Raw genomic sequence first — 22,500 nt, forward strand, 5'->3', positions numbered from 1 at the left:
GTATAATTTCGAGTTTGTCGGTTTTGCCAGTTCTGCTTCATAGAATTTTATTAGCTGACCATTTCCTGTTTATCTTGGTTTCATCATTATCAACAGCGTCAAAGCATGTCGAAGTTCATGTAAGGGAGCAGAAGACGTTTTAATTTCCCTTAACTTTCATAGCGAGTTTCCACAAATTACAGCGAACAAATTAAATGAGTAATTACTAAAAATAAAGGAATAACATATATATATATTATATATATATATATTATATATATGTGTGTACGTATGTGTAATATATATATATCTATATATATATATATATATAATATACATACATATATATATACACGTATATATATCGTAATATATATATATATATATTATATATATATATATATAATTAAGATATATACATATACATACATTACATACATATGTATATAATAATTATAGTTTAAGACATATATATTGTATATATGTATACATATATTTATATATATAATATATAATAATATATAAATTTATATATATATATATTAGATATTATATATGTATATATAATACATATAGTATATATATATATATTATATTACCCCGAATATTATTATATTAATATATAAATATATATATTATTAATATTATATATATATAATAATATAGAGAGAGAGAGAGAGAGAGAGAGAGATGAGAGAGAGAGAGAGAGAGAGAGAGAGAACATTGTTACATGTTGGGGGCCATATGTCAGATGTAATTTCTATTGGAATCGTATTTCGTGAAATACTAGAGCTCGTTAACCTTTTTAGCAAGAAGTGAGGCCACGCCCCACGATATGCTTCCGCATCAAAGGTTAGAATACCGTTTAGTGTTTTTCACACTGGCCAGAATGATGGAGTACTGACAACAAATGGTATTCGTTTTTTATTTTGTTATATACCAATAAAACCGTAAAAGCCCTTTAAGGGCAAAATTAATTTTTAGACGAATCGAACATTGTGAATCACCTGCGTTCTTATACGAACACAATCAATGATGCTACGATGAATAATGATTATCAAGCCTGTAGGAAAGTAATAATAAGAATTGAAACAGGCACGAGGGTACTTTTGACTTAGTGTTTGTGCGTCGTTTCTTATTTAGAGGATTTGAATCAAATTCAGCGAGATTTAGTAATGAGGAGGCAATGAAAATATAACCTGGTTAGTACTAAAGATAATAAATTTATGTGTTCTTTTTATGTTGATTTTGCTGTTGATTTAATGATAACTGGATTCGTATGATGTTATGGGGCAAAAACATTTTTTTGGACGATGCTATTGTTATTATTATTATTATTATTATTATTATTATTATTATTATTATTATTATTATTATTATTATTATTGTTATTATTATTATTATTATTATTATTATTATTATTATTATTATTATTATTATTATTATGGAAGACGACCCTCTTTGAGGCAATCTTCCTTGGAAAAAATTGCATTATTATTATTATTATTATTATTATTTATTATTATTATTATTATTATTATTATTATTATTATTATATTATTATTATTATTATTATTATTATTATTATTATTATTATTATTATTATTATTATTATTATTATTATTATTATTATTATTATTATTATTGTAATATCTTGAACATGACGCGAAAGCTAAGAATAAAATGCACAGTAATTTCGTTAACAAAATATATTGTAAATTTGTGAAGATACTCAAGAAACCCTGTTCCTCCTTCATTATAACTTTTGTCATTTTTGTGGTACTTTCTGTAATTTGCTGTTCTTTAGCTTAATGATAAAACCTTTCAATAAATAAGAAGGTAAATAGATATGAGAAAATTGTGTAGAGATACAAATTGACAAAAGGAATTTCCTTGTGTTGCATTCGAAAACATAGTTTTATCTCTTCAGATTATTATTATTCTTATTATTTTTATTATTATTATTATTATTATTATTATTATTATTATTATTATTATTATTATTATTATTTATTATTACTATTAGTCGTCAAAATTTAACAACATGCAGCAAAGTTAGAATTTTGTAAATTAAGAACAAAGTATGGTAATCACGGGTGTCTGATTTGTAAATAGAGAAAGAAAGATTTTGAATTAGTGTTGAATAAATGTTGAATTACGAAAGAATTATTATTATTATTATTATTATTATTATTAATTATTATTATTATTATTATTATTATTATTATTATTATTATTATTATTGCCTAAAATAAACATTACATTTATAGTTATGGAATGAGCCAAAAAGGCCATTCACTTGCTGAGCAAGATTTTACACAAGAGAATGTACACAAATATAATGAGAGAGAGAGAGAGAGAGAGAGAGAGAGAGAGAGAGAGAGAGAGAGAGAGAGAGAGGCGGAATGGAAAGAGAACATTAAATTGTGTGCAAAGGAATGTAGAAGTCGAGGACATCTCTAATTTACTTACTCCCCACCAGGGAGATGAGGGTCGGCCGGGTGTATGGTGAGAGAGAGAGAGAGGTAGGAAGGAAGGAAGGTCTTTGTCGTCATGATGCCTCGATATCTCTACCAGTATTCTGCCTAGAGAGAGAGAGAGAGAGAGAGAGAGAGATTTGTTTCTTTTGAACCCGTGTCATACACGTATGGATATTTACGCTGAAAATACACGTATTTGCTCTTACTGAACCTAACCCATAAGTACGTGAGAGAGAGAGAGAGAGAGAGAGAGATGAGGAGAGAGAGAGAGATGGAGAGATGGAGAGAGAGAGAGAGAGAGAGTACTCCTAAAGAATACTGAGATTCCTCGAAAAGCATTTGATTTATGCAAAAGTCTCCACCCGATAAGCAGTGCCATACTTATTTGCAACTGTCTACGTTTCTATTCCTGTTATTATTATTTCACTCATACTCCCATACTTACATGGACTATTACTGGCCTTGTTTACATATTCACGGAAAATCAAATTAAAAATATCTCGAAACGCTTTAAAAAAGTTAAAGTATATCTTAGTTTTACCAGACCACTGAGCTGATTAACAGCTCTCCTAGGGCTGGCCCGAAGGATTAGATATTTTTACGTGGCTAGGAACCAATTGGTTTACCTAGCAACGGGACCTACAGCTTATTGTGGAATCCGAACCACATATATCGAGAAATGAACTTCCATCACCAGAAATAAATTTCTTGATTCCGCGTTGACCAAGCCGGGAATCGAACCTGGGACCGCCGGATTGGCAGCCCAGCTCGAAAACCACTCGTCCAGCGTGGAACTTCGAAACGCTTTAGAGCAGTGATTCCCAGACGGGGGGTTGGGGGGGTGGGGGGGGGGGGGTGTTCATGTAGCAGAATGCAAGGTGCCACAATCTAAGGCTATGTATGTATAACATACATAGGTTATGCTTAGCGTTGGGCGGTGGGTCATGGACAATTATCCTGTATGAAAAGTAGGTAACGACCAGAAAATGTTTGGGAACCACTGCTTGAGAGGGTAGTATATGTCATATCTTATACTGAATTTGCCCCGGTGCCAGATCTCCAGATCTGTGAATAATTCTTTAGGTGAAAAGTAACTTGCAGCACTAAGTAATTTACCGCTAACCTTTGTTATCGGAGAATAATGTAGACTGAACTTTCTCTATAATATTTCGTTTTTATCAATGAGTTTTGTTGTTGATTTCATGGTATGTTGAGTGGCGTCCATTTTAAGTCACATGATATTCATTGCTCTATATTATTCAATTACTTTCATTAGCACTCCATTTGTTGTCTCGTTTCTGTTGTTTTCATTGTTTGTTTTCGTTTAATTTTGTTTATATTTTCTTTATCATATCTTAGATCCAGCATATTATACCCCTCTATTTAAGCAAATAACCATGGTATAAAGTTCAGATAAATTAACGGGAGGTTGTCTATAGAGTTGTGTCGAATTCTTTTTGTCTTTTACATTAGTCTAAGAGAGAGAGAGAGAGAGAGAGAGAGAGAGAGAGAGAGAGAGAGAGAGAGAGAGAGAGACTAAAATGAATTAGGTAAATAGACTGTTGACTATTTTCCTGGGAAAAGAATTGATTAATTTTGTAATCACATATACATATGTTTACACTGGACACACACACACACATATTTATATGTATGTATGTATACACATACTTACATACATACATGTATGCATGTATGTATACGGCAAGCAGAAAATGAAATAAATATTGTACCAATTTACGCAGATTTGTTTAAAAAAAGAAAAAAGAAAAAAAGAAAAAAAAGGAAACGCGGTGGATTTCCCTGTTCAGGGATAAAATGCCCATTTGAAAAATGGGATCAAAATAGCAGGATTTTTCCCCTTTTTCATTTTTAAAGTGTCCCGTACATGGCCGAATTGGAATTTCTGGTCCGATATGGATGTGTAGCAGCTCCGGCTCCGGCTCCGGCTCCAGTGGATGGGGGGAGGGAGAATCGGGGCAGGAGGAAGGGGGTAAGTTCGATTGCTTGAACAAGGTGAGGGGAGAAATTGTGGGGGTTAGTGGAATGAGAGAGGGGAGGGAGGGCGATAGAATTTGTGGGAGATAGGAGGATGAGAGAGTAGTAGACACGAAGGGAAGGGGAGGGGGACTGGGGGTGGGGTAGTTTAGAATTTGTGAGGGGGGGGAGATAGAAAAATCGGGGGTGGGGCGGGAAGAGGTGGGTGGGGGGGGGGGAGGGGGGGGGTATGCCGGGTAGCGGGTTTGGTCTCGATATATCCCGAGATATCACAAAATCAATCTAACCTGAATGGTTTGTTCGTTGAATGTTGCAATGCTATTCCTAAGGCCGGTCGATCTTTTATCATTTTTGTTTTATTTCTCCTGTTTTTATCCCTTTTTGTTTTATTTTTATTTTTATTCTTTTTTTTCCTTTTTTGTTTTGCTTTGCTTTGCTTTGTGCTTCCAATTCAAAAAGGGGGGTTTTGTGGAGACTATGAATTTAATTTGCGGCGATCAGTGAAATTTCCGGAGAAAAATGGAGAAGAGATTTGTCCGAATATATATGTATTTGTATATACATATCTGCATGTTTTTTTGTATCTTCCTTTATTTCTATTATTTGTCGGATTGCAGGCGGGTGGGGGGTTTGGGTGGGTGGGGGGAATGTGGGAGAGTTTGGGGCTGGTTTTCAGGGAGGGAGAGAGGGAGGGTCGGTCAGAATCGACTAGGCAAACAATGGGCGAAAATATAGCGAGAGAGAGAGAGAGAGAGAGAGAGAGAGAGAGAAATTTATTTCAGTGTTCGATGTCTGAATATTTCGTCCTGTGTTTGCCTCCATTTTTTTTTTTTTTTTTAATATGGCCACACGATGCGAGTTGTTAAGCGTTGCAGTTTGTTTTGGATCGTTTTTTTTTATTATCATTTATGGAAAGTTTGAAAGCCGCTGCGGTTGTTTTTGTACGTTGATGTAAAAGTGTTTTATGGTTTTTTTTTTTATGTTTATATAAGTTTCGTGCTGCGTGTGTGTTTTTGTCAGGAATTGACGAAGTTTTGGGGAATATTTGCAATATATGTTTTTTTTTCCCTCTGGCTAATCCTTCGCTGAATTGTAGGTAATCCTACATGTATGGATAAACACACATCTATTTATATGGACACTTCGGTTTATTATCACCCCCATCTTCAGGTGATTTACAGATTTGTGTTTTTGCTGCACGAGTGCCTTGTATATGCTTCCGTGAATGATGTGCAAGCCCGCCCGTCGCTTAATATATGTGTATGTGTGTGTATATATAAAGTATGTATATATATATATATATGTATATATATATATATACATATATATATCTATATATATACATATATATATAATATATATATATTAGTGTGTTGTTTGCTTATGTATGTGTGTGCGTACTTATGCTTCTTGTTTTTGTATATGTATGTTCACATACATACACAAACACACACTTATGTAAATACATATATACATTCATTTATATGTAAGTATATTTATGTTTCCTCATGAGCTTGACTCTTTTTATTTATTTTTTTTAGGAATTACTTTTTTGAGGGAGTTACACCACTAGGAGAGAGCCTATGGTTCATACACAAGTCTCAAGAGATGAGGTCGCAAGCCTCACACCCATTTCTTGGCACTCGTTCATAACTGGGTCGACGTGTATGCGGAAAGCTAGGATCGAATACGGACCTTAAGGGTGCGAGCCGGTTTAAAATCCCCTATTGACATCACTGGGACAGGAGGTGGTTCTAACAGCCTCACCCCATGATTGCTTTCTGAGGACCGGAGACAGAGAGAGGGAGGGAGGGAGGGTGGTGGATATACGAGCGAATGTTGATTTGCAGATGATATTTTCCGTGCGACGTGGATTCACCATTCCTCAAGGTAAAGCTTTTATAATGGTGCGCAGTTCGTTTATGTCTGGCCGCTCCCACGGATACGTCCCGTCTGTTAAAAGGGATTTTATTCTTGTCTGTTTTTTCTTATAAGTTAACGTTAAGCCGTTCAATTTCAGATTACTTTCATTCATTTGCAATTGTCGTGAGAATTTGAGCAACGATTGAAATCTGAAGTTCGCATACCACATTAATCGTCATGCTCTCAGACTTTGTTAACTCTGTCCTAGTGATCAGAGATGTGCTTTCCTCTTCAGAGAGAGTCTCTCTCTCTCTCTCTCTCTCTCTCTCTCTCTCTCTCTCTCTCTCCAAAAGTGGACCTGTTATGTGGCATACCTTAAGAGGAAAATGTCTTTAAAGCGACTGTTCCTGAACACGTTAACGATTTTGACCAAACTTTCTTATCGAAAGCCAAAGAAAGTCGCGCATGAGAAAGGTATTGGTTTTTAATCCTTTTCTGGCCTTCATTTTACTAGGCGAGTTATTTTATTGGGCGGAGTTTTCCTCCTTTCTTTTCGAAAGCGGGGAGTGGTGATTTTGATGTTCTTTGGAATAGGCAGGAGGACATTTTCTTTACTGAAGGATTAGCCTCTTTTACTTTGATGTTTATAACGTGTATACGGTGCATCATATTCCTTTTGAGGGGTAAAAACTAGTGATGAAAAAAGGTTGTTTTTTTTTTAAGTGGCTTTTCACGATACAGATTATCTGATGCATCCTTTAATTAATAATACAGAATTTGCCTTCCTCCAAAGAGATGGAAAACGGATGAGAAATCACCAAAGATTTACGGAGAGAGAGAGAGAGAGAGAGAGAGAGAGAGAGAGAGAGAGAGAGAGAGAGAGAGAGAGAGAGAGAGAGATATTCTTCGTACATGTTTACGTAACATTTTCAACAGGAAAATGTTCTTCAATTTCCTTTAGTCACGACCCGCCACCATCTTTTAGAAAGGGAAGTACGACAAAAAAATCGACGGTAGTTTTTTTTAGAGAGAGAATCCCTTAGATAAAATCACTTGCCATTTTTTCCCCATCAAATGCCCGTAAGTCTCGTGGAATGCTTCGTGACTTGATGTTTGACACTTAATTCTTGTACTCAGAATGTTCGTGACTTGTCCTGCTGCAGTTGTATTGGATTTGGTATCGTTCTCCCAAAAATACCTCTTCGCTGTAATTCAATTTCTCTGCTGTTGTATTTTTCTTCTCTTGCTATTCATTTCGAAAGTATGATGTACTGTAAGGTGTGCTCAAAATACCTTACTCTCTCTCTCTCTCTCTCTCTTTCTCTCTCTCTCTCTCTCTCTCTCTCTCTCTCTCTGTCTTTCTAGGTCGTGCAGGAGCTTGTAAATCAAAGTATGATCAATCTTTGTGTGTATCAGTAACCGGTGGATCGCGAAAGTCTTAGTTTGAAAAAGGGGAACATACAATTAAAAGAGAGAATGTTCTTTATTCCACAAAGACAGCCGGTTTCCGCGTAAACGTTGCATCCAGCACCAAGTCTGAAAAGGAGTAGAGAGAGAGAAATCCCTAGATATGGATAAAACAATTTATTATATAGATCCTTCAAAAACTGAATACCAAAGTCACTGGGGGGAGGTAGAAACTCGAACTGCAATTGTGTGAAGTTGGAACTTCTCTCCTTCTCATTCTCTCTCTTGTTGGCTTTCGAGTACCGTTTTGACCCATTGCCACTATCACCAGACTGTTGTGATAACGCTAGTGCGTTGACAAGACAGGAGCATGAATATTAGACTCGACCCTAGTCTTGATAGTGTAAAATGTCATTCATGTGTGCAATGAAAACGATTGCAGACTTTGATTAGTCATTGGGACCCATGGCTGCGTACATTTGAGTGCTGATGTTTTTTTTTATCTATTTACTTCGAAAGGCTTAAACCTGATGTTCATCTATTCAACTCCCAAAGAAAAGAGGGGCGGGGGAAGAAAGCTCCTGGTGTTTTGCTTGGGTTGCTAAGGTTAAATCGCGATCTGGTATATTGAAAATAGTTATCGAAAGGACATTTTGCATTCAACTGAAGTTTGTCTTAGTTTTTTTTTATAGGTAATTGATAATGATTCACGTTTAAATGTGTAGGTTTAGAAGTAGACACCATAGATACCAAGACGGTGAAAGAGAGTTTGGGACTTCAAGGGGGCAATGTTGTGGGACTTAGGTAATTGCTCATGCGGACGTTGAGGACCACCCGCTGGTGCCCTGCAGAGGGTCATGGAGACATCGAGGGACACCCACTGGAGGTCTGGAAAAGGACCATGCGGACATCAAGGGCCAACCCACTGGGATGCTGAATAGGTTCAAGGGGATAATGAGAGACCATACCCTGTGGGTCTGGAAAGAGGGGTTTGGGAAAATTGAGGGGCCATCTACTGGTGACCTGGAATGAAGCAAAAGGTTAAACACTCCTAATCTAGTCTTTGTATGTCTTCAGTGTATCACAGTTGCGCCATGAGAGCCTAAAGAGATATTTATGCTTTGGTGATTGGTCTACCGGTCAGCTAAGGACACTTCATTCAAGGTGAGAATAGGTTAGGATAAGATATATCACATGAAATTTGGCCAAAGGTTACGGCGTGAGTCGTATGCGATATCTGTGACATATTTTCGATATCTTTCCCGGTAATGATATTCTGCCGGAGGTTTTTTTTTTTTATAAGTAACCTTTGTGAAGAGGATTTTTCTTGGAATCTAAGTCTTGATTGCTATAGTTTACATCGATTTACGCCAACATACATACATATAATATAATAATAATATTATAATATATATATATATATATATATATATATATATATATATATGTAATATGTATATATATAAGTATATATATATATAATATGTATATATATAAGTATATATAATTATAATATATATATATTTATTATATTATATATAGATATATTAGGTATGTATGTATTCATTTATATACATATATATATGTGTGTGTATGGGTGTATATCTTTATTTGTCATTACATTAATATTCGAAATCTTATTTTCTATTTTCTTTCAAAATGATATTGGTTAACTTCACATTTCTCTCTCCGCGCGCGCGCAAAAAAAAGCCACGCAATGACTTGTACTTATGAGACCTAAGATACTTCTTCTTATTTCAGCGTCATACCTGAAATGTTGTCGCTTGGTAGATAATATTGAATGGAATACTTATGCAAGGATTCTCATGTGTTTTTCTTTTCAATAAAAGAGAAAAACATTCCTATAGATTGACTAATTAAGAAACGTCAATTGAAGTCACTACAAAGTACTCGCCGATCCTGGTCATCGCTTTGGGGAGCTTTCAGTAACTGCTCCCCCAATATGACGTCACGGTGCCTGGGCCAATATGTCCAAAGGGATCGAGTATCTCTATTTAGGGGGAGTGCCAAAAGGAAGGAGAGATCCCAGATGCGGATGGAGTAGTCCAATGGAGCTAAGAGATGGGACAGGGCGTTTGCAAGGATTACTCCCCAAAGCGATTCCTTCCACAGTAAAAAAATAAATAAATAAATAAATAAAATAGAATATAGATAAATAAATAAATTTTGAAAAAGTCCATTGGATTCTTGCTCACGGTCCGGTTGTTTTCGTTTTTGAAAGAAAGGAGGGGGACAAAATATAAGTCTTTTGATGCATCCAAGTCGCAGACTTGGTTGGCTCTCTCTCTCTCTCTCTCTCTCTCTCTCTCTCTCTCTCTCTCTCTCTCTCTCTCCTCGGATTGGTATACATGCATACATGTAGGTGGTCAATTTCGGTGTGTATATATGATTTTATATATATATATATATATATATATATATATATATATATATATATATATATATATATGTATGTAATGTATATGTATATATATATATATGAATATATTTTTATATATGTACATATATATATATATATATACATATATATATATATATATATATATATATATATATATATATATAGACATAAATATATATATATATTATGGATGTATATATATATATATATATATATATATATAAATAAAATTTACACATAGAGCATGTGTGTGGAGAGAGAGAGAGAGAGAGAGAGAGAGAGAGAGAGAGAGAGAGCTTGCCATTGCTCAGCGGTTATTTCGAAACTTGGTGCGTGACTTTACATTGATGGAATTCATAAGAGGCAACCCATCTTTCTTGGGGAGTTCGAACTGCCAGCGTTCTGCACTGCCATGAGCGTATTCGTGTGGCACACTCTCAGGGCACTCCCGTAAGTCTTCGATGAAGACGGTGAGATCAATTTTGGAGCGTTGCACGAGAACGTAGCACTTTTTGGTGAGATACACTTCTCTGAACGTTGCAAAAGGAGACCAGGACGTAACGTAAGTGGCCTTGCAGACGTGTGTACCTCCTAAAACAAGCTAATGAAACGTAACGAGTGTGGGTGGTCAGATATTAATAGTGTACTAACAAGTGTGTGAATTTAGAATCGTCAAAACTAACAGTAACGTGTTTTTCGTAGCGAAAACAGAACAGAAGTAACAAAGGACAAAAGCGAGCGTGCAAACGTCGACTAATTTCCGGGATAAAGACGAGAGAAGTGATTCGACAACGCTTCGGGTCCATTCTGACTGCGTGGAGACGCTGAATTCACGTAGTGGTGGACTTGGGGAACGAAGAAGACGTTCTCAGGGACGCATCTACGTGACACGAGTTCACGTGCTTTCCACCTTCCCTTCTTTCACGTCATTTTGAAGTCAATTCGTGACCACACACCGACCCAGTGACGTTTTACACTCTCTGCGAGCGCTCAGTGGAATCTGCCTTTGTTTAACTTGAAGAAATTAAGAAGATTAGCGCCTTTCTTCGCTCAAGTGGTAAGTTGTAAGTCTCGGAGATGTGCTGCGTGAATTGAGGGCATTGTTCTCGCATGCGTATATGCTCTAAGACGTGTTTAATGAAGGCTTTTCTTTGTGTTTTATCCTCAGTCTCATTCTGCTTCATCATGATGGCAGAGAGACTGCTGATGATAAAGCTTTATGAAATGTGCCTGTGCCTGCCCCACATTCAGTGCTTCATGTGGAGGGGCACTAGAATGATACTCTGGATATCTTTTCATAGTCGTTTAAGTTGTGTCCGCACCAGTGAAACATGTCGGTAGCTTACCGCTCACAAATCCAAAGAAGTCGAATACAAGTTGGAGACTATTCGGTAGTTCTAACTATTACTCCATACGATTATATATATCCACTACTGGCCAATGGTTCGTTCTCCACGCCGTCGTCGACTTATTTTCAGCCTGTTTGTGACGCGTAGGAGACAAGCTGAAGCTGTGTGTCAATGAGATGTTACAGATGTTATACATTACTGATGCATATTCATGGTAATAACGACGTTGTACATTAGTGTTATTCGTGCTTTCACGAACGGCACTTTACTTTATGTCACTGTAGCATTTAGTTCTCCCACTGCTTGGATTCCGACACTGTTTCTTTTATAGTGTGGGTAGCAGTATCTCTCTCTCTCTCTCTCTCTCTCTCTCTCTCTCTCTCTCTCTCTCAGGTTCCTAGTAGGCATAACTGAAGGTTCTGTGGAGCGTCCCTTCGGCCCCTAGCTGCAACTCCTTTCATTCCTTTGACTGTCCCCCATTCATAGTCTCTTTCTTCCATCTTGTTATCCACCCTTTTCTTAACAAATATTTCATAGTGCAACTGCTTTGAGAATTTCCTTCTATTACATCTTTCAGACCTAGCTACTATAATTTTTCTTCCAGCGCTGAATAGCCTCATGGGTCCCAGCGCTTGGCAATTGGCCTGAGCTCTATATATTTCTATCCTTGCTTTCCCAGTAACACGATTCTTGTTGGTTCTCGTACCGTAATACCTTTACACCCGCCCCCCCACCCCCATTTTATTTTTTTAGCGAGCGAACGAAAAGTTTTTTCGTAAGATGCAGACTCTCAGAATCCTGGAATCTTTGTAGCCAATTCTATGTACGAATGAAATATTTCCTTACTGAAATATATATATATATATATATATATATTATATAATGATATATCATATACATATATATATATATATATATATATATATAATATAGATATTATATAATATATATATATATATATATAATATAGATATAATCTTTCGGCTTCTTGTCCCCATTCTGACTAATTACCGCTCATGTCGGACTTCGAAATTTAAATATAATTAGAGTCCATGCATTTATATATATATATATTTATAATTATTATATATATATATATTATATGTTTATATATATAGATACTATATATTATATATATATACTGAATTATTATCAAACTAAAAAATTTCCCCTATTAAACATATATGAAAATATATTAGTTATTCCGAGGTAGAGCGAATTAGATATTAAATGACATTTGTAGCTTCATGCGTATGTGTTTATATATATATATATATATATATATATATATATATATATATATAATATATATATATATATATACACAAAATTGTTTTTTTGCTTTCTTGTCCGTCAATGGTCTCTAGCACTCCTCTGTTACGTAACAAAGGATTTTCTCTCAATTTTTACCACATAGTCACTCATTTGATATGTACGACTATTCATTCCCATTTCACTTGCGTTTCACATTCGCTCTGATGCCACAGTTCTTGGGATCTTTCTTCTCTTAACTCCTCCGTGTCTTCGTCTCCTTTGAATCGAAGGAAAAGAAAATGATGTGTCGCGGAAATTTACATAACTCTGTTACTGGTTATTTTCCCTAATGTTACATAACTCCGTTACTAGTTTTTTTCCATAGTGTTATATAACTCCGTTACTGGTTATTTTCTTTATTGTTACATAACTGTTACTAGTTACTTTCCCTAATGTTACATAACTGTTACTGGTTATTTTCCAATATATTACATAACTGTTACTGGTTATTTTCCCTAATGTTACATAACTGTTACTGGTTATTTTCCCTAATGTTACATAACTCCATTACTGGTTACTTTCCCTATTGTTACATAACTCCGTTACTGGTTACTTTCCCTAATGCTACATAACTCCGCTACTGGGTTTTTTTTTCATAATGTTATATAACTGTTACTGGTTATTTTCACTATTGTTACATAACTGCTACTGGTTACTTTCCATAATGTTACATGACTCCGTTACTGGTTATTTTCCTTAATGTTGCATAACTGTTGCTGGTTATTTTCACTAATGTTACAAATCCGTTACTGGTTATTTTCCCTAATGTTACATAACTGTTACTAGTTATTTTCCCTAATGTTACCTAACTCTGTTACTGGTTATTTTCCCAAATGGCAGTATGGCAGTGTTTGAGGACGGGCTTCTCTTGTAGCGAGTACTTAAGTGCCAGTGTAGGTGGATTACAGTGGAGTGAGGGGAGTAGAGAGAGAGAGAGAGAGAGAGAGAGAGAGAGAGAGAGCCATTTTTTAGTAGTGAAAAGAGCTGTGCATAAGCCTGCAGAAGAGAGAGTGAATCCGAAAGAACTACGACAACCTGTAGTGGGTAGATTATTTGTAGGAGAGAGAGAGAGAGCGCGAGAGAGAGAGAGAGAGGAGAGAGAGAGAGAGAGAGAGGAATACCCGTGGAGCACGAGAGCATTTTTGGGGGTAGGGTTGAGGAGGTCCCGGGAGGTGAGGGACTCTCCGTGTGTGGAATGGGGGATTGGATTGGTAGTGGTGGTGGTGGGGTGAGGGGAGTACAAGGTGGGGGCGGGGAGGGGGAGAGCCATCGGCGAGATCAAAGACTTGGGGGCCTGGTAAGAGAATGAAACCAGTCAATTAATTAGCTGTGATTAGGGTTGCTGTGATCACCGTCAGATCAAACGGAGACGCAGCATCTCCAGAGCACTCTTACTTGATGATGAAGCTCCGCCACAAGACTTAACTTAGACCAATTACTGTAAGTAATGAAATGATGATGCACTCTTGGCTTCCACCGGCCCGTTGAAGGAGCGAAAGGAGCAGGAGCAGGAGGACAGGGAGGAGAGAGGAGATAGATTGTACAGAAAGCGAACGACGATTTGAGAGGGCCTGAGATGAGGCAGTAAGATCACGGAGATAAAAGGGCCAAGGATTCAGAATTTCGAATGGTTTAACAGTGATTTACCCGTGTGATCCTCCATTTCTTTTCTTGTAAGTTTTAAAATCGCTGCAAGTCGAGAAAAGAACATTTTTTCCCCTTTATCCGGTTCACTAATTTAAAATTGCTTGTCTGTTCTTTCGAAACTCTGGTCTCTTGAAAACAGCGTTCCGTCACAGTAAAACAGAATAAATCCAGACAAATTGTGCAAGTTACAGACCACCTTTATTAGTTTTATAAGTGTAATCAGTATATCTGTATAATTCTTATTTGATAATATTTGCGCTTACGTATGTTTATTCCGTACAGGCACGCAGTAATATGTAGTAAGGTATAATTTTCGTGGATATGCGTGGTGGTGTGAAATATAAGAACAGTGATGACAAAGAATTTGTTTATATTTTCCACTCTTCGTGGTTGTAGTTTGCAGTATCCCCCCCTCTCTCTCTCTCTCTCTCTCTCTCTCTCTCTCTCTCTCTCTCTCTCTCTCTCTCTCTCTCTCTCTATGAATATATATATGTAGTAATCAATAGCAACTATGAAGAACGCAAAACCAACAGTAGAAACATATATATATATATATATATAATATATATATATGATATATATATATATATATATATATACACACATTATGTGTGTGTGTGTGTGTGGAACATTCGATTCTGTGAAAGCTTGCTATGCAAGCTGATGACCTTCCCGGCAAGTCCTATATGAAATGTTTGCATATATTTTGTTTTATCATAGTAATGACGATCATTCCTGTCATGCCCGGCGCAACACGACCCCCTGCCCAAATGGCAGCATTCTTTCGCCGGCCGAAATATGTAGTTCCACTAAATTGTTTGTAAAGCGGCGATTTCCTCATCTAAAACTCGGGCTAATCCGATTGATGTGAAATCTGACACCATAAATAATCTGCTAGTGTCCTGTCCTTGCCAGATTTGCGTATCTGTAACGTCACTCTTTATTTGTTTGGGAATACTCGATTGCTTTTTTATATCTTTTTTTCCGCGGCGTTGGATTGGCTGACACAAATGATCTGCCGTGATTGTTGCTATTCCAGAGTAAATAGCTGAGGTTATATGCGTTTATGGTCGTCTGTTATTACAGAATTTATTCCTTAATGCAGATTTTACATGCGGGAAATCGGGGGGAGAAAAATAAATAAAAAATTTGGTATCAGAAGAAAGTGAACTTTGCGGTTTATTGAAAGGTGGAACACTAAGAACGACTAATAAACTGTCGTTCTTTGTCTCCGACCAACCAAAGTAAGCTAAATTTATATTATTAAAATTGCACTTTTGGAAATGATGTACTACATTCTAACACTCTTGCAAACAAACAGTTGCGGGAGTTGAAGGGAACAATTTTCACCTGATCATTTTTGAGTGAACAATAACTCACTTGTCTTATTTGAACATTCATCGTTTTCATTCACTGCTTGGAAAATATAGGGTATTGGTTTCTTAAAAATGCGTTCCGTAAAATGCGTCGAGTTTTGCATCCGAAGAAAATTCAATTTTTTTTTCAAGAAAAAAACAGTTCATTTCTTTTATGCTCGTTTTAGCTGCAATTTTTCAGTTTATCACCCTTGCTATTTCTTTTGTAGTTTTCTTTGCAAGCAATTGCTCATTTTTTAAATCCCAGCTTTTTCGATCTGGAGAGCAAGATTTTAATATTTTGTTCTCAATATAACTTCTGTTATCGGTTAAGTTATCATTGATTAAACCAAACTTAAAAAGTATGTGCCTGCGGTTGAAAATAACGAATGGACCAAAATAAAATTTAGAAAGTCATTCTGGTATACGAAGGTAGTTTTCATTTGTCATTATCCTTTTATTAAGATTTTGTTAGATTTGGAGGAAAAGATTCATAGCATTAGCGTTGATATTAGTGACTACAGATAATACTATAGAAAGATATCCAGCCGGAGCCGTGATTGGAGTCTAGGCAGGCAGAATTTAGTGTTGACAGCGGAGAAACCTAAGTGTCTAAAAAAAGAATTTGAAAGTGTTAGATGAAAAAGTTGAAAGTAACTCTGACCAAGTGTAAGGGTATGTCTAAACAGGAATCAGGATATTAACTAGTGCATTGTCATATGCTTAGTAGAATATCTACAGGTACTTCCAAGTAACTGTAACATTGTCCCCGAGTAGCTGAAGTATGAAGGGCACCAGTTATGTGCAAAAGATATGGAAGAAAAGAAGACATAAGCACGACTGCATGAAAGAAGTGTTGAGCCAACTCTCGGTTGTAGAAGCAAACTTTGGATGCTGAATGTAAATAAAGAGGGAGAAGTTTGAAGCTATGAAGTAAAATGTTTGCAACGTGTATATTGATCAAGAAAGGTTCTGAATGTGAAATGTGGCCAAACTTCACACTTCTTCACTCCACCTAGTAGTTATTATTCCCTTCGAGTCGGAAATAGAGAAGGACCTTAGGCAGTCCATCACCGTTTCACCACTGAATTAAACTTTAAATTATGTTACAGTCGCAATGAAGGTGCGACTGGCAGCTCAATCATTAACCTCAGTATCCAGGGAGCAGGCATTCGTGTTTTTTTTTTTTTTTTTTTTTTTTTTTATCTTAAAGATGACGAGCAGTATTCCGTATTTTTTTAACATACTGTCCCGTCAAGTCTGGCGGCTTTACTTAAATTGAGAGAGATGAGTGAAAAGTGCGGTTGCCTATGGCTTAAGAAGAGGCTTGTCTATCTTTTAAGAATATTTTCTTTAACCATGGCGTCCGCAATTCTTCACTGGATACTTCTCATCTTGAGGAGCATCAGAAATGTCCTGATTGTACTGCTCGAACTGCCACTGTCATAGCAGTCCTGAGTTACCAAACTGATTCATGTAGCTGCCGTTGGCCTTGGGAGACAGAAGGTGATCCACGTTTATGCGGAATTTCCTCCCACAAAGGGTTCACAACCCTTATCTAGACACTCATCTGCCTTTGGATAAGGTGGATGAAAATATAAAGCATTTGGTGCTTCCTAGGCAGCAGTGTCCAGGTTACTGCTTACTGCTACACCGGTAGCAGTAAATTTAATTTTACAGGCCTAAGGGGCCATAATAATAATCATATCTATAGATCACGAGATTACCTGCAAGGTAGATGTGAATGGGGCAGTGTGGGTTGATTTTGTTCGACGTGCTGCTGATGAACCATCCGTGTTGATGTATGGAGCAGCTCATGTTATGGAATATCTGAACAGGGGATTCTTTCACGATAATGCGGTTAATGTGTGTGTTATTTATTTATCGTGTGTGTGTGTGTGTAGACTACATTTTTATTTTTACCAACAACCAACCATTCGTGACACCGCATTGCTGTATCAACGGGGAAAAATTAGTAGAAAAAAAAAATTAATTATTTATATCTCGTGTGTGTGTGTGTGTGTGTGTAGACACTACATTTTTTTTTTTACCAACAACCAACCATTCGTGGCACCGCCTTGCTCTATCAGCGGGAAAAAAAACCATTGCAATTTTGCAATTCAAATCTCCTCACAATTATTAAATATTCCCGTTCAAGGATACTGAGTTCGTGCTCCCGGTTTTGCCAGTGGAATTTGATGCTCCGTCGCTTATGAGGCTTCCCAAAAGGAACGTGAACGACTCACGTGTACACCAGAGTCAAAGATGTACACCTGCCTATCCGTCTTCCTCCCGTCCGTCAATCTGCTTGTCGAACCTTCTGACCTCGGGATATTCGATATACTTATTGATTTCTGAAGGGCATTTGAAATGTTTTGACGGTGCTAGAGAGAGAGGAAAGGACAATGAGCTCTTTCTGCAAATGTTTTGACGAATGTACAGTCGCTCATATAAGTTCATGGATGTCTCCGGGCATAAAGCTGAATTCCATCCAACCCCTTTCTGGACAACGGGTCTGTATAGTGACGTAAGATGGGCTCACACCGAAACTCTCTACAGCAGAGTTAGGTAGTTGAAGATTTGGCCAGTTTCGCACTCCCTGTCACCTGTCATCCAGAAAGGGGTGACTTGGACATCTCTCTCAAAAACCCGGACATCCATGAACTTATATGAGTTACTGTACATGATTACTGCAATGCACAAATCCAGTCACAGTAACCAATTATTGTGGGCGTATTATATATTTGCAGAGGGTTTTGTTGTCTTGAAACTTTGATATGAGCTAATGTGACTTATCTATACTTGATGGCCAACTTCTGTGATTCAGTCATCACTGGCCCCCATCGTTTGTTTGGTAAGTGTTGGGCAGACAAGTCATTCTACAGTCCAGTGAGGTATCTAGATTGTATTGCTGTAAACTAAAAAAAATAAAAAGATAAAAAAAATGTTCGATCCCACATCTGTTAAAAGGCTAATGAAATTGGGGAATGAAAGTAATATCGGATAGCAAAATAAGATGAAAATATATCTTCTGAAATGGCATGAAACTATCTGTCACTGCAGCGCGTCGTTTCAGTAAATACCAAAGAAGTCGCCTTATAGCCAAAGCTCCCGGAAGTGTGGAAAGGAAGTTTGAGGTCTCGTGTAGACCTCCGAAATCTACAACCCAACAGAGCGAGAGTTCGTGTCTTCCATTGGTTTTCCATCGATCTGTAGAAAACTTAGAGCCTTTGTTTTTGTTACTAATATTTTTAAGAGGATCAGAGAACTATGCGTTGAGTTCGCAACAATTGCTTCTCGAGCCATTCTTTCTACCATCGCGACCATGTGGTCTGAGAAGAGAGAGAGAGAGAGAGAGAGAGAGAGAGAGAGAGGAGAGAGAGAGACTGAACTCAAAAGAACAACGGACAGATCTGATATCCAATGAGATTAGGTGTGGCTGAAGTGAGTTAGTCAATTAGTTGATGAGTCAAAGGCGGCGTGAGTCTCATGGGAAAAATGAGAGAGCGTCTCTCTCTCTCTCTCTCTCTCTCTCTCTCTCTCTCTCTCTCTCTCTCTGCACGAATGATGTAGGTAGGGGGAAAATGAAAATCACTTCAACTCGTTAAAGTTGCGTTAAAGCCAAATGATTGGAATTTAGATGCGTGGCGTTCCGACGTGTTATTATTATTATTATTATTATTATTATTATTATTATTATTATTGCTGCTCGTGGAACCTTGCGAGATTTACAGGGAGACTTAAACGGAAATTGCTGTACAGTTTTTTTAACGTTGTATTAGCGTTAATTACCATAATTATTGTGTATTTATGTCAACGGGGAACGCAGGGTGCTATATCCTGTTTAAAAAAAAACATTAATAGATTCCTCACTTCCTCACAATTCCAACTGTAACTTGCTCTTCTGTTTCAAGACTGTACATTGATAGGATTTTAACGAACATACACACACACACACATCTAATTATAAATATATATATATATTAAATATATATATATATATCTAATATATATATAGTATATTATATATATCTATATATATATATGATAAATATATGTTTATATATTATATATATAAATATATATATATATATATATATATATATATATATATATATATTTGAACATATATGAATACACACACACACACACACACACATATATATATATATATATATATTTATATATTATATATATATATATTTATATTTATATATATATATTTATATATATATTTATATATTATATATAAAACATGGTATATCTACATAAACAGAAGCAAGTGGATAGACATGAACACATGAGAGTAAAAGTTAGCTTTGCACCGGACACACACACACACACACACACACACACACACACAACAACATATATATATATATATTATATATAATATATATATATATATAGATATATAGTGTGTGTGTGTGTGTGTGTGTGTGTGTGTGTGTGTGTGTGTGTGTGTGTATTCATAGATATATGTTCAAATATATATATATGTATATATATATATATATGATATATATATATATATACAATATATATATATATATATTATATATATATATATATATGTGTGTGTGTGTGTGTGTGTGTATATATACAAGGATATATATTCAGAAATATATTCAAATGTGCGTAAATTTGATTCACCCCAACAAAGAGCCTGCCTGACCTTTGCTTTGATGCTGCAGGCAGAATATATTGCACTATTTGACAAAATGAGTTGATGCTCTCTCTCTCTCTCTCTCTCTCTCTGTTGAGCTTGTATAGCGTCTTGCCTGCGGCCTTGGATGAACACACGACATATTGAAATCAATACACTGTTTTTTTTATTCAACATTACTTTTCAATCTTCATAATCTTATGTTTTTTCCGATGCCTTTCTTAACTTTTGCAAGCTGATTTAGCTACATATTTCTAATACGTCATCGCCATTTGAGGTCCAGTATTTTACGATAAACGTTCTGAATAATGATGAGAGGTGAGTGAACGGTCAAAAAAGGGTATTTTAAGTTAGACCTTTATGTATATATGTTTATATGTATGTATATATATATATAATATATATATATATGTATGTATATATATATATATATATATATATATATATATCCATATATATATATATATATAATGTGTGTGTATGTATGTATTACATATACATACTATTCATAAATATAAATATGTATGCTTAAAAATCACAGTAGATGCACGTGAGTTCATTATATAAGCAAGTACCATAGCAAAATGACCTTCTGCCTGTCGTTTTTCTGTGGTATTCGCATATATTATATATATATATATATATATATATATATATATATATATATATATATATATATAATATGCATTTAAAAAGTTGGCATGTATACGTATCTACAATAATTCTAGTAACACTGAACTTTAATGGCAGTAGCAACCAGCAGCCTATACATCTAAGAAAGTTAACAGATGAGAATTTTGGTCGATGAATCGAGTCATATAAGTGTTTTTTTTTTTTATTTAGTAAAGTAATTGGTTGCGATATTATTGTCCCACTTTCGCGTTTTCATTGCATCTGTATATGGCCCTTTGTTGAGAGGAATTGTTATTATTATTTTTTTATTTTTTTTTTTTGCTCTATCACAGTCCTCCAATTCGACTGGTTGGTATTTATAGTGTGGGGTTCCGGGTTGCATCCTGCCTCCTTAGGAGTCCATCACTTTTCTTACTATGTGCCCCGTTTCTAGTATCACACTTTTCTGCATGAGTCCTGGAGCTACTTCAGCGTCTAGTTTTTCTAGATTCCTTTTCAGGGATCTTGGGATCGTGCCTAGTGCTCCTATGATTATGGGTACGAGTTCCACTGGCATATCCCATATCCTTCTTATTTCTATTTTCAAATCTTGATACTTACCATTTTTTCCCTCTCTTTCTCTTCAACTCTGGTGTCCCATGGTATTGCGACATCAATGAGTGATACTTTCTTCTTGACTTTGTCAATCCTCGTCACGTCTGGTCTATTTGCACGTATCACCCTATCCGTTCTGATACCATAGTCCCAGAGGATCTTTGCCTGATCGTTTTCTATCACTCCCTCAGGTTGGTGCTCGTACGACTTATTACTGCAAGGTAGCTGATGTTTCTTGCACAGGCTCCAGTGGAGGGCTTTTGCCACTGAATCATGCCTCTTTTTGTACTGGTTCTGTGCAAGTGCCGGGCATTCGCTTGCTATGTGGTTTATGGTTTCATTTTTCGTATTGCACTTCCTACATATGAGAGAGATGTTATTTCCGTTTATCGTTCTTTGAACATATCTGGTTCTTAGGGCCTGATCTTGTGCCGCTGTTATCATTCCTTCAGTTTCCTTCTTGAGCTCTCCCCTCTGTAGCCATTGCCATGTGTCATCGCTGGCTAGTTCTTTAGTCTGTCTCATGTATTGTCCGTGCATTGGTTTGTTGTGCCAGTCCTCTGTTCTGTCTGTCATTCTCCTGTCTGTATATTTCTGGGTCTTCGTCTACTTTTATTAGTCCTTCTTCCCATGAACTCTTTAGCCACTCGTTTTCACTGGTTTTCAGATATTGCCCCAGTGCTCTGTTCTCGATGGTGACGCAGTCCTCTATACTTAGTAGTCCTCTCCCTCCTTCCTTTCGTGTTATGTATAGTCTGTCCGTATTTGCTCTTGGGTGTAGTGCTTTGTGTAT

The 22,500-nt window shown here is 36.3% G+C and overlaps 1 protein-coding gene across 6 annotated transcripts in view; it reads left to right on the forward strand.

Annotated features, from left to right (window-relative positions):
- LOC135208550 (homeobox protein OTX2-like) overlaps positions 1-22,500 on the forward strand; it is a 308,299-nt gene that overhangs the window by 191,595 nt on the left and 94,204 nt on the right. Inside the window, exon 1 of one of the 6 annotated variants that reach the window (XM_064240862.1) lies at positions 10,790-11,206. The exons of the other annotated variants lie outside the window; for them this stretch is intronic. The gene's annotated coding sequence lies outside the window, so the exon portion shown is untranslated. Of the gene's footprint in view, positions 1-10,789; positions 11,207-22,500 lie in introns of those variants that run through there. 6 annotated transcript variants of the gene reach the window in all.

The sequence above is a fragment of the Macrobrachium nipponense genome, chromosome 35 (genome assembly GCF_015104395.2).
Source record: "Macrobrachium nipponense isolate FS-2020 chromosome 35, ASM1510439v2, whole genome shotgun sequence".
NCBI lineage: Eukaryota > Metazoa > Arthropoda > Malacostraca > Decapoda > Palaemonidae > Macrobrachium > Macrobrachium nipponense.